This window comes from Eretmochelys imbricata, chromosome 5 (genome assembly GCF_965152235.1).
Source record: "Eretmochelys imbricata isolate rEreImb1 chromosome 5, rEreImb1.hap1, whole genome shotgun sequence".
Classification (NCBI taxonomy): Eukaryota; Metazoa; Chordata; order Testudines; family Cheloniidae; genus Eretmochelys; species Eretmochelys imbricata.
Window position 1 is genome coordinate 88,233,384 of NC_135576.1, and position 11,255 is coordinate 88,244,638.

Genomic DNA, 11,255 nt, shown 5'->3' on the forward strand with positions numbered 1-11,255 from the left:
ATTATTTTGAGAGAAGATAGACAACTGCTACAGTTCCCTCTTCCCCCACACTGTTCTCTTTCTACTCTATCCCCGCTTCCTCCCACTGTCTGCTTCCACCGTCCCCCAATTCCTTCTTGTTGGCCAAAGGTGGCTCAATACCTCCCTTGAAGTTCAGAGAAATACCTGTTCATACCCCCAGAGGGCACTAATGCTCTCTGTGAAGAGAAGATTGCATCCCACACATCAGGAATCCCAAAACACCTATCAAAAAACCAAGCTTTTTTCAGGGGCTGGTGAAATTATACTCAAATCATTAATGTGATAAATTTCACAATATTTTATAGATAAATGATTCAACATTTCTTTTTTCATTCTTTCCCCAGTTGATAGATCTGAGTATGTAATTTAGGAATAGACACCAGGGGTGAAACTAGGCCGGTACAGGGTACCGGTGAGAAGTGGCTGCCGGTGCCGGCCCACATGCAGCTGATGTTAAAGTGCTGCCGCGGCCCCTGGGCCTTTTAAATCACCAGGCCCCGGGGGCAGCTGCCCTCTGCCCCCCCATGCCCCCATCAGCAGCCCTGCAATTTAAAAGTGTTTGGGGCGGGGGAGAAGTGGTAAAAGAGGCAGCTGTCCTGGGGCCAGGCGATTTAAAAGGGCCCGGGGCTCCCGGCCGCCGCAGCAGCAGCCAGAGCCCCGGGCCCTTTTAAATCCCCACCAGAGCCCCAGGCGGCGTGGGCCAGGCAGCACGGATGGGCTGGCTGGGGGACGCTGACCCCAACTCTGCCCCTTCTGCTTGAGGCCCCAGAAAGTCATCTGTGCTACTTTCACCCCGACAGACACCTATCATGTGTGATGTCTAAAATACAAGTCAATGTTTCATGATTTGCCCAGCCAATTCACTTTTTGCAAGAGGACCCAAATACCATCCTGCTTTCAGAAACTGCTATTGCACCCCCTATTGGAAATAGATGTAGAACTGAAAAAGAATCTTGGTCACTTACATACGAGTTAAAATGATTATTTCCTAGTGTTTGTTTTAATTATAAAAAGGTCAAAATGTTTTAAATATATAATTTTAATGTTTGAATATTATTTACGTAGAATTTTAGATAAATACATTGACTTAAAAATGAGTCACCCTAATGTGCAAAGGCCTGGAAATTGATGGCGAGTTGCATGTAACCCTGTAGAACTATGCTGATTTGTGCCAGTGTAGGATCTGAACAAAAATGTTAAGCTTCAGTACAAAGTGGATCCATATTGATATGAAGGATTTTGAGCTGCTCTATTTTGTTTCCAAGCACAGAACAGAAAAATGCTGCTTTAGCATCATTAACAGAGAATAGGGGGAAAACCAAAATAAAATTAAATTGGTAAGAAATAAGGTGGCAGTAGTAGACCATAACATTAAGATGCACAAGTTAACAAATACATATACGGTATATTTTAAAGGTTTATAGTTCAAAAGTCTGGTAATTTAAGTGTGCGATCCATGTTGACACACCGCCAAGGGCAGTGAGATGGTAGTTCTAAGCAGCTGAACCTATGGCTGGTGTGTTGCTGGGCAAATGTGGAGTGAGGTTAGTTAAAGGTCATTCCAAAACTGTAGAAAGGGGTCAGCTAGGCCTACTCAGTCCAAAAACAAGTGTGGGTCACCATAGATTTAGCAGTTATGATTGGTCAAAAACAAGGGTGGGCAAACTTTTTGGCCTGAGGGCCATACTGGGGTACGAAACTGTATGAAGGCCAGGTATGGAAGGCTGTGCCCCCCAAACAGCCTGGCCCCCATCCCCTCCCACTTCCCACCCGCTGACTGTCCCCCTCAGAACCCCTGACCCATCCAAACCTCCTGTTCCTTGTCCCCTGACTGCCTCCTCCTGGAACCCCCTGCCCCAAACCGCCCCACCCAGGATCCCACCCCCATCCAACCCCCTCCCCCGCTCCCTGTCCCCTGACTGCCCCGACCTATCCACAACCCTGCCCTCTGACAGGCCCCCTGGGACCCTGCCCCCTATGCAACTCCCACTGTTACCTGACCCCTAACCGCCCCAGAACCTCCCCCCACATCCAACCGCCCCTTGCTCCCTGTCCCTTGACTTCCCCCCGGGACCTCCTACCCAACCCCCCACCCGCCGTGCATGCCGCCGTCCCCTTACCAAGCCTCTCTGAGCGGCAGGAGCTCACAGCCCCGCTGCTTGTGCGGCAGCGTGGCTGCAGGAGAGGGGCCGGGGGCGAGCCTCCCAGGCCAGGAGCTCAGGGGCTGGGCAGGACGGTCCCACGGGCCAGATGTGGCCCGCGGGCCATAGTTTGCCCACCTCTGATCTATAAGTATGGACCAATCAGAGAGGGTCTGAAGGTGATTGGAGGATAGATATGCTAACGGTAGGACTGAAAAATAAGCCAATTAGAGATCAGGCAGGCAAAAGTTGGTTGGTTAGGAACAGGAGAAGATCAGAGAAACCTACAAGAATAGCAAGGAAGAAGCAACTCAGATATAACTATCTCCAACCTCCTTTGAGTCAAATTCTGCCCTGATTTACACTTAAAATCAAAGTGGGTCACACATTTTAAATCAGGGCATAATCTGGCGCAGTCTGTAACCTTGACATCATCTCTCTACCTCCTCTCATCTTCTACTGCAGATCAGCTAATCATCTCACCACCTTTAGAACGAGGTTTGTGAACATCACTGCCTCTGCTGAAGTCCTCAGGTATATCATCATCTCCTCTTGTCTTGGTAAGGCCACAGAGGAGGAAGCTGCAACTGTCAAGACCCAGTTCCTACAACTGCAGCATAAATAATAATAATGTGCAACATTCTATTTCCTGATTTCTTCTCACACCAAAACATGCAACTGTGTTGTTCCCATGTTCAAATAATTCCATTGGCTACTCATTCATTTCAGGAGCCAGCTCAAAACTGCCCAATTCTGAGAAAACTGAAATTCTCAGAAGCTCTCCCTCTATTCCCCTCCCAAGTCTCTCTGCTTAACAAGCACTGGCCTCCTCTCCACAACCTCACCAGGGCAGCTGTAAGAGCCTTCTCCTTACTATAGTAACAGAGAGCATTAATTTTGCCATATTTTTGGCATATAGTTCACATAAGACATGCTGCAGAGCATAAAGTTGCATTTGCTAGTATTCCCTAGTGTGCTATAGAAAAGAAGTGCCTTACCAAGAAAAATAGCTTATTGCAGAAACATCTGCATTAGCTTAACTTGAAATATTTTGCACTGGGATAAAAATAGAAGTAGGATGCTTGTCAAGTATTTTTAAAATTTTAATCCTCAGATTTACTCCTGTCGTCAGCCTGTAGAATAACTTGAGTTACAGCTTCTGGATTCTAAAATTCCTGTCTTGAATTCATTGGCTTTTCTAGTATTCCACAGTATTATTTTTCACAAAGAATAGATCCATTGAAATGTGACTAACATGTGCAAGAACTGAAATCCCTTTTCATTCATATTTCTCATAAAATGATTAAGAAAGTGACCCTGATAATAGTCGTGTCTTGTTCTGTCCCCGGTTTGCAATCTCCTTCCCTTCAAGCAAGTAGCCATAATGTCATTTCATTCTTCTCTGCCGCTGCCACCACCACCTCCTTCTGCTAACGCATACCACGGCACATTTTTTGTTCTCTACTTTTTCCTCTCTTCCCCCAGATAGCATGCTTCAGGCTTCTCTGGTTTGTAAGAGACTTTCCCCACTTATGCTTTTCTTTGGAAACCATCATTGTTCCCTGTCTTCTCTTGTGGCATACACTCAAAAGTAAAAGCGGGGAAAATATAAGTCCATTTCCTCCTACCTGGGATAAGTTTACAACGGATATTCTGGAGAACCAAGAGGAACATTGCTTTGGAGCAACACCGTGTAGTATCATGTTTGGATCTTGAGAGTGTAGATTAGATGTTGCCAAAGGGCATGGTAAATCAAAACGTCCTCTATTGGTTACTAAATAGAAGTTAATCTGAACAGAAACCCAACAGTAAAGTCAACAGGCTCCCCCTTCCCACCCCAGTTCAAATGCCACACTTCCCATTTAATAGACATGCTTAGTAAGCATTTTGGATGGATAATTGGTAACCAAAGGTCCAAAGTATTTATTTTCATTGGTATTCATTTACTTCTCGCTTAATGGAGAAGATTCTTTTATTAACAGGCATTTGAGATGGGATTAGTCTGTTGGAGATCTGAACCCTACATGTGAGAGTCAGTCTGAAGTTGTTCTTTTTTCCTTTGGACTGCAAGTCATTTAGATGGCAGATGTTTGCTCAGATAGAAAATTAGAATCTGAACTATTTTAATTTTTATCCATTTTGCGGTCTGGGGGAATACAAGTATCAAAGTGATCTTCAGAAATATGTAGCTTATTTATATCCCTTTGAGGAAGTTCACTCAAGAACCCTCAGAAGTGTTACATTTTAACATGTTGACAGGAATAATAGAAGATATACAAACAGATTGTCAGACAATTAGAAATTAAAAGCAGCATTGGCAGTTCTAGATTACTTATTCTTACTAGCCAGCCTAGATAAGAGCCCTGGGGAAGAGAAATAAAGGACCAAAGTAATGTTGGAGGGACACTGACCAAGCTATAATTAAAGTTCTTCCACTAAAAAAAATTATTTGGATGGATGGATAGAAATACTAAGACCTGAAGCCTTTTAAAATCATGCTAGGTTATGTCTGATTCTATAACCTGATTGGAATATGTGGAATATGTTTAACAAATTAAAGCACAGATGTCAAGTTTCTACATTCTGAATCTTTCCCAATTGGCACAAATATTTGTAGGAAGCTCCCACTAACTATGACACAAGCGATCTTTAATCTTTGGATAAAGAATTTCAAATCTATCAGCGTGGCATCATATTACTAAGAATAAAACCATATGTCACCTAATGACTCAGAGGAGAAATTGGCACATGGAGCCTTTCACATCTTAGCTGCCAGTTTGAATCTGGCCCATGTCAGTAATGACCAAAAATTGCTACCATCTGAAGGCTATTTGGTAGCCTATGTGAGATGAGTTGACCATCTCAAGCCAATTCTTAGAATTAGGATGTCTATCACAAAACCACTCCCACAGATGGCTCTAACTGGTACACTTGTTGGTGCTCTCAGTTGACAGGCCAAGGACTAAACATCCCTGGAGAGTGAGCTATCTTCTCCTTTGTAGAAGCTGCCCCTCCAAACAAGGGAGGAAATTTTAACAGGTCAAAGCCGGAAGTTTGCACTAGTACTGTCTATCCTGTAGCTCTAATATGGTGACATCTAGAGCTGGGAAAAAATTTTCAGCCAAGATTTTTTAATTATTTTATTTAATTAGGCAAAAATGCACATTTGGCAACACCAAAGTGTTTTGCGAATTCATAGCAGTTTTGCAAAATTGTTTATTTTGGGAGGCAAAAAGCCAAAGTTCTGAAAAAGCTTAATATTTTGTTTTGACATTTAGAACCACATGGTTTCATCGTTTGGTTCAAAGTGATTTTATATTGAAAATTCCTTTAATTTTATTTTTTTTAAAACCCCAAATGTTTAAAAAAATTTCTCAAAAATCTAAATACATTTCATTTCAGGTCAAATAAAACTGTTTGACCCAAAATGAATTTAAAACTTTTTGATTCATCAAAAATGGGGAGGGGGAATTGTTTTTGTCCAACTGGCAATGAATTTTCTGACTTTTGAAAATTGCCAGTGAACGGGGGGCAAAAAAATCCATAATTTGCTGAGTTCTAGTGACAGTGCTAGACACTGAAGCTGTAAAGTCTTGAACTTTTCACAAGCACTAATATTCACTTTATTCCTCTTCCTTTACAAATAAAGAAGGGAACAACGTTACTAGTAGAAAAGATTAAAATGTTAGAATAACAAGCATAGAAGGATCCAAAATTATCTTATTGTATAATGGGTAAAGAAAATGATAAATGGGTAAGAAGCAGTTAACATCTTTTGAAATAGTAGTAGCAGTCCTGAAGTAGGAAAGAACTGAGGGAGTAATGGTAATATGTCGATTGCTTTGGTAGAATACCGAAAGTTCTGAGAAAGAAATTCTACAGCCTCTTGGGGGAAAAGTTACTGGAAGACCTATCCCAGATGATCAACAGGGAAAATTCTAGAATATGACTGCTCAGTTCTCTTGGCAGATAAAACGTTACATATATATGGTATTGTTGTTAGTTAGATTTAAAACTCTCTTATGCGGATTTAAAACTGTCAAAACCGTTTTATGTGGAAAAATCTGAAGACAGAGGGATGTGCATATGCAAAATGCATCTGCACTGGCTACTGTAGAACTAGGAAACGTGGAGATCAGAGATGAACAAATTAATTTACACTGGGCCTAATCTTGTTTCTAATGAGTCAACAGGAGCATTGTTATAGAGATGGTCAAGAATGGATGTATACTGCAGGAGAAACTAGAAGGCTACTTTGAGAACAGGGCTCTTCTTCCTGAACAGACTGCTTGTGTCTCATAAGGTTTGTTTTGTGCTGGCAGCTTTTTTCTGGCCACAGCCTGTGAATCAAACATACATACCAGAAAGCAACACCGTTTAGTTAGTCCCTTTTGTAGCTATTATAAATCAATAGTTGTAGAAAAATATGTACTGTACCAAACAAGTATTAACCTGACAGTGTCCTTTTTAAAGACTATAGAGAGTCTAGTTATTACAGTAATGCAGGCCACCTGAATCCTTCTTGTGCTGTCAAATGTTGCTTGGGGCACAAACAAGGCTCTGCCATCTGTCTATTCTGGGTCATTCTTTGCATGTCCTCTATGTGGTTATGTACCATAAGTTTTCCCTCTCTGCGTAGTGTTTGATGGAGAGATTCTTTTAGTTGGCCCTTTTTGTGGTTTCCTCCAGCTGCCCAAAGGCACACCTGCCAGGGCAAACACTCTGGGGCTTCATTCTTAACACGTATCCCAGATACTTCCATCTTTTTAACTGGATAGCTTTTGAGATAAGGTTGAACTGTGATGAATCTCGGCACATGTCATTCATTCCATTTAATACCTAGCATGCTTAAGGCATTTGCTTTTGAATAATCTGAATAATAACTAAACGAGTTTATATTCATTAAGTCAATACATTGCTACATGCTTATTTCCTCTTTGCTACTTATGCTATTTACTATTTTCCTTTCACTTGTGTTAAGCACTGAAGTGAGACTCGCCAGTTATATTTAGAACTTTTCTAGTTAGCTGGCATCCCTCTCTCTCTTCCATTCACTGACACAGAGATTTTGTCTGGGTTGCAAACACTGCAAGAGACAGTTTAAAGTTTATATCTTCATTTAAAACATTTTTAAAGAAAATAAAAAACGTGTATATTATTAGATTTGGATTAAAAAACAAAAACAGAACAAAAAAAAAACCAAAAAACACAAATTAAAGTTTGAGCCTAAACTGGCAATAATCTTTAAGAAGAACTACAATACATGAGTAGACCCAGTAGTCAATAAACAGAGCAATAGTGTTGAATAATGATACAGACATCTATATTTAAATGTAATAGTGTCTATCTGAACACTTGGCCCTCTATACAATTAAAAATACAGCAAGAGTAAATATCCTTAGTGCAGTTAAAATACCAAAACAGTTTTTAAAAATCAGGGGAAACGGCATCATTCTGGGATAGGTAATTAAGCAGCATGATGGGTCTGGCTCAGCAAGAGTTTTCAAGTAATTGATTTTGGTGTGAAGTGCAGGGATTTTTGACTTTGAACTGGTTATGGCAAAAGGAAGATCATACTGCAGCTAGTAGCTGGACTGGAGGACTAGCAATAGAGAGCATGCTGTGTGCCTGGAAGAAGGCTTATCTCCCCTTTGCTGTACTTGAAAAAAAGTAAAATATTTCACAGTAATTAGGTAAATGGTTGATAAAATGCACATATCCATCATTGATCTGAAAGAGAACAGCTGCCACCCCTCCTTTACAGGTGGGTTTGGTTAAATAGTCAAGCTGGCTGGCTGTTAATGTCCAATCAGACTTGAACACAAGTGTTCCATCCTGTAAGGTGGATTCCTACATGAAGGTGTGGAAGTGTATATGATTTTGTATTATGTATATGATTTTGTATATGAAGTGTATATGATTTGAACTGATACTGACATTTTTTCCATTGATACTGATATAATTTAACTGGTTAATCCTTTTTCAGACTTCATAACAATGAGATCCAGTCACTATGTAGACATTAAAGATATATATATTTTAGCCTGAAATTAGACATGTCCTGTTTATACCTAGTCAGGAGAGAGGAAAAGTTGTTCAGATTCCAGGGTAACACAAGTTAATGTCAGAAATTCCAGTATCTTGAACTTTTATCTGGACCAACTTTGGGCCAAAAAGTCAAAATATCAATTCCCCCCACAAAACAGAAAGTTCAGAAAATTTCTGTTTGGAAATGTCAAAGCACTTTGTTTTGGTGAAGTTTGACACTAAACAGAGTCCACCAGAGCAAGGAGTTGTGGTTAGGTGCCTCATGCCCCTATTTTCTTCTATAAGATAGGAAATGTAATCCAGTCAGGGAGGCTATGATGCACCACAATGGATCAACCATGCAATGCCGTATGGGAGAGCCTGGCCCACAGAGAAGAATGGGGACATAAGTAGACTGAATCTATATTTATGCATACAATCAGTAACTTAGGTACATGATGAAAGCTTAAGTACTGTCAAAAGACACACCCCTCCCTAAACAAACAAAAACTTACTTTCATCCCCAAATTCCCTGTCTGGGTTTCACAAATGACCACACACTCTTCCAAGACAAGTATATTTCCTAAGTCAAAAATCCTGTCCATTCTGATTGCTACATAGGTCAGTAAGCTTGATAGGAATGGTGTTGGGGAAACAAAGTACACTCCGTGTTTACCCCAATGTCATAAGGAGAAGAGACCAGGGAAGAAAATTTAAGAGGTAAGACGACCTGCCCATTACTATATTTCTAAAGCAATGCATTTCTTTGTGTGAAGTTGTTCTGCTTAAATTCTGCATTTACCCAGTTTCCTAGTTATTGATTAGAGCCTCTAACTTCTAAAATTTTTACCAATTCATACGATGCATCTCTACCAACTTGATCAAGACTTTTTCATGCTTTGGAAATGTCCTTTTATATCCTTCTCAGAGTTTCCTCAATCCCAACTCTTATGTTTTTATCATAGACTCTTGAGATATTATTTTTATTTATATATATATATATATATATATATATATATATATAAAATATTGCCCGAATAGTATTAGATTCTGGATACGGGGTATCATCTTTATTGCCCTATGCTGCACCCTTTTCAAGGTAATAAATAGCTTTTCTGTGGCATGGAGACTGGTACAGCACACAGTATTCCAGTTGGGAGACAAAATTCTGATCTCCTTTACACCCATAAGGAACTTTGTTAAGTTTACACAGGTTGAATAAGAGCATAATTCGGCCTAGGCAGTCTTATAAAGATCTAGAATAATAGTATGACCTAAACCATTGGTTCTCTGCTCTGTACTAATGTAACCAGGTAAACAACTACAATGACTCTAGTAATGTTTTTGTTGCTTTCAGAGTGGTAGCCGTGTTAGTCTGTATCAGCAAAAACAATGAGGAGTCTTTGTGGCACCTTATTTATTTGGTCATAAGCTTCCGTGGGCTAGAACCCACTTCATCAGACGCATGGAGTAGAAAATACAGGAGCAGGTATAAATAAATGAAAGGATGGGAGTTGCCTTACCAAGTGTGAGGGCAGTCTAAGGAGACAATTCAATTAACAGCAGGGTACTAAAGGAGGAAAAATAACTTTTGAAGTGGTAATGAGCGTGGCTCATTTCAGACAGTTGACAAGAAGGTGTGAGTAACAGTTGCCACTTTTAGGTCTGTTATTGAGCGACCAGAGAGATTGAAATGTTCTCCTACACCACTAGCCATCAACTACAGCCCCCAACTAAAACCTCTCCAGCACATCATCAAAGATCTACAACCTATCCTGAAGGACGATCCATCACTCTCACAGACCTTGAGAGACAGGCCCAGGGCCGGTGCAACCACTAGGAGAACTAGGCGGTCGCCTACGGTGCCAAGTGGTTGGGGGCAGCAGTGGAGCGGAGGTAAGCTGGGGCAGTGGGGTGCAGGGAGGGCCGCCTGCAGCAAACAACAGGGTGGGGGGCAGCACACAGGGGAACCGCTCCCCGCCCCAGCTCACTTCTCCTCTGCCTCCTCCCCTGAGCACCGCCCTGCTCTGCTTCTCTCCCTCCAAGGCTTGCGTGCCAAACAGCTGATTGGCGCCGCAAGCCTGGGAGGCGGGAGAAGTGGTGGTGTGCTCGGGGTGGAAGTGGAGCAGAGATGAGCTGGGGTGGGGAGCTGCTGCACGCGGCTCCCCGGGCTGAGGAGGGGAGGGAAGGAGCTGTGGGGAGCTGCCTGGGCCGAGGGGAGGGAGGGAAGGAGGGAACGGCGGGGAGCTGCTGCAAGGGGGGCTCCATGTGCCGAGGGGGGGCAGCGGCGGGGAGCTGCCCCGGGGGGGCGCCTCAGGGCGGAGGGGGGGCGGGGAGCTGCCGCGGGGGTGTGGGGGTGCGGCGCAAGGTGGAAGTTTCACCTAGGGTGTGCAACCTCCTTGCACCAGCCCTGGACAGGCCAGTCCTTGCTTAGAGACAGCCCCCCAACCTGAAGCAAATATTCACCAGCAACAAAAACCCCAACCCAGGAACCAAACCCTGCATCAAACCCCAGTGCCAACTCTGTCACATATGTATTCAAGGGACACCATAATAGGACCTAACCACATCAGCCACACCATCAGGGGCTCATTCACCTGCACATCTACCAATGGGATATATACCATCATGTGCCAGCAATGCCCCTCTGCCATGTATATTGGCCAAACCAGACAGTCTCTACACAAAAGAATAAATGGACACAAATCTGACATCAGGAATCATAACATTCAAAAACCAGTAGAAGAACAGTTCAATCTCTCTGGTCACTCAATATCAGACCTAAAAGTGGAAATTCTTCAACAAAAAACTTCAAAAACAAACAGACTCCAACATGAAACTGCAGAACTGGAATTAATTTGCAAACTGGACACCATCAGATTAGGCCTAAATAAAGACTGGGAGTGGTTGGATCATTACAAAACCTAAACCTACTTTCCCCAATACTAATTTCCCCCTACTGTTACTCACACATTCTTGTGAACTGTCTGAAATGAGCCACTCATTACCACTTCAAAAGTTATTTTTCCTCCCTTGGTATCCTGCTGTTAATTGAATTGTCTGTTA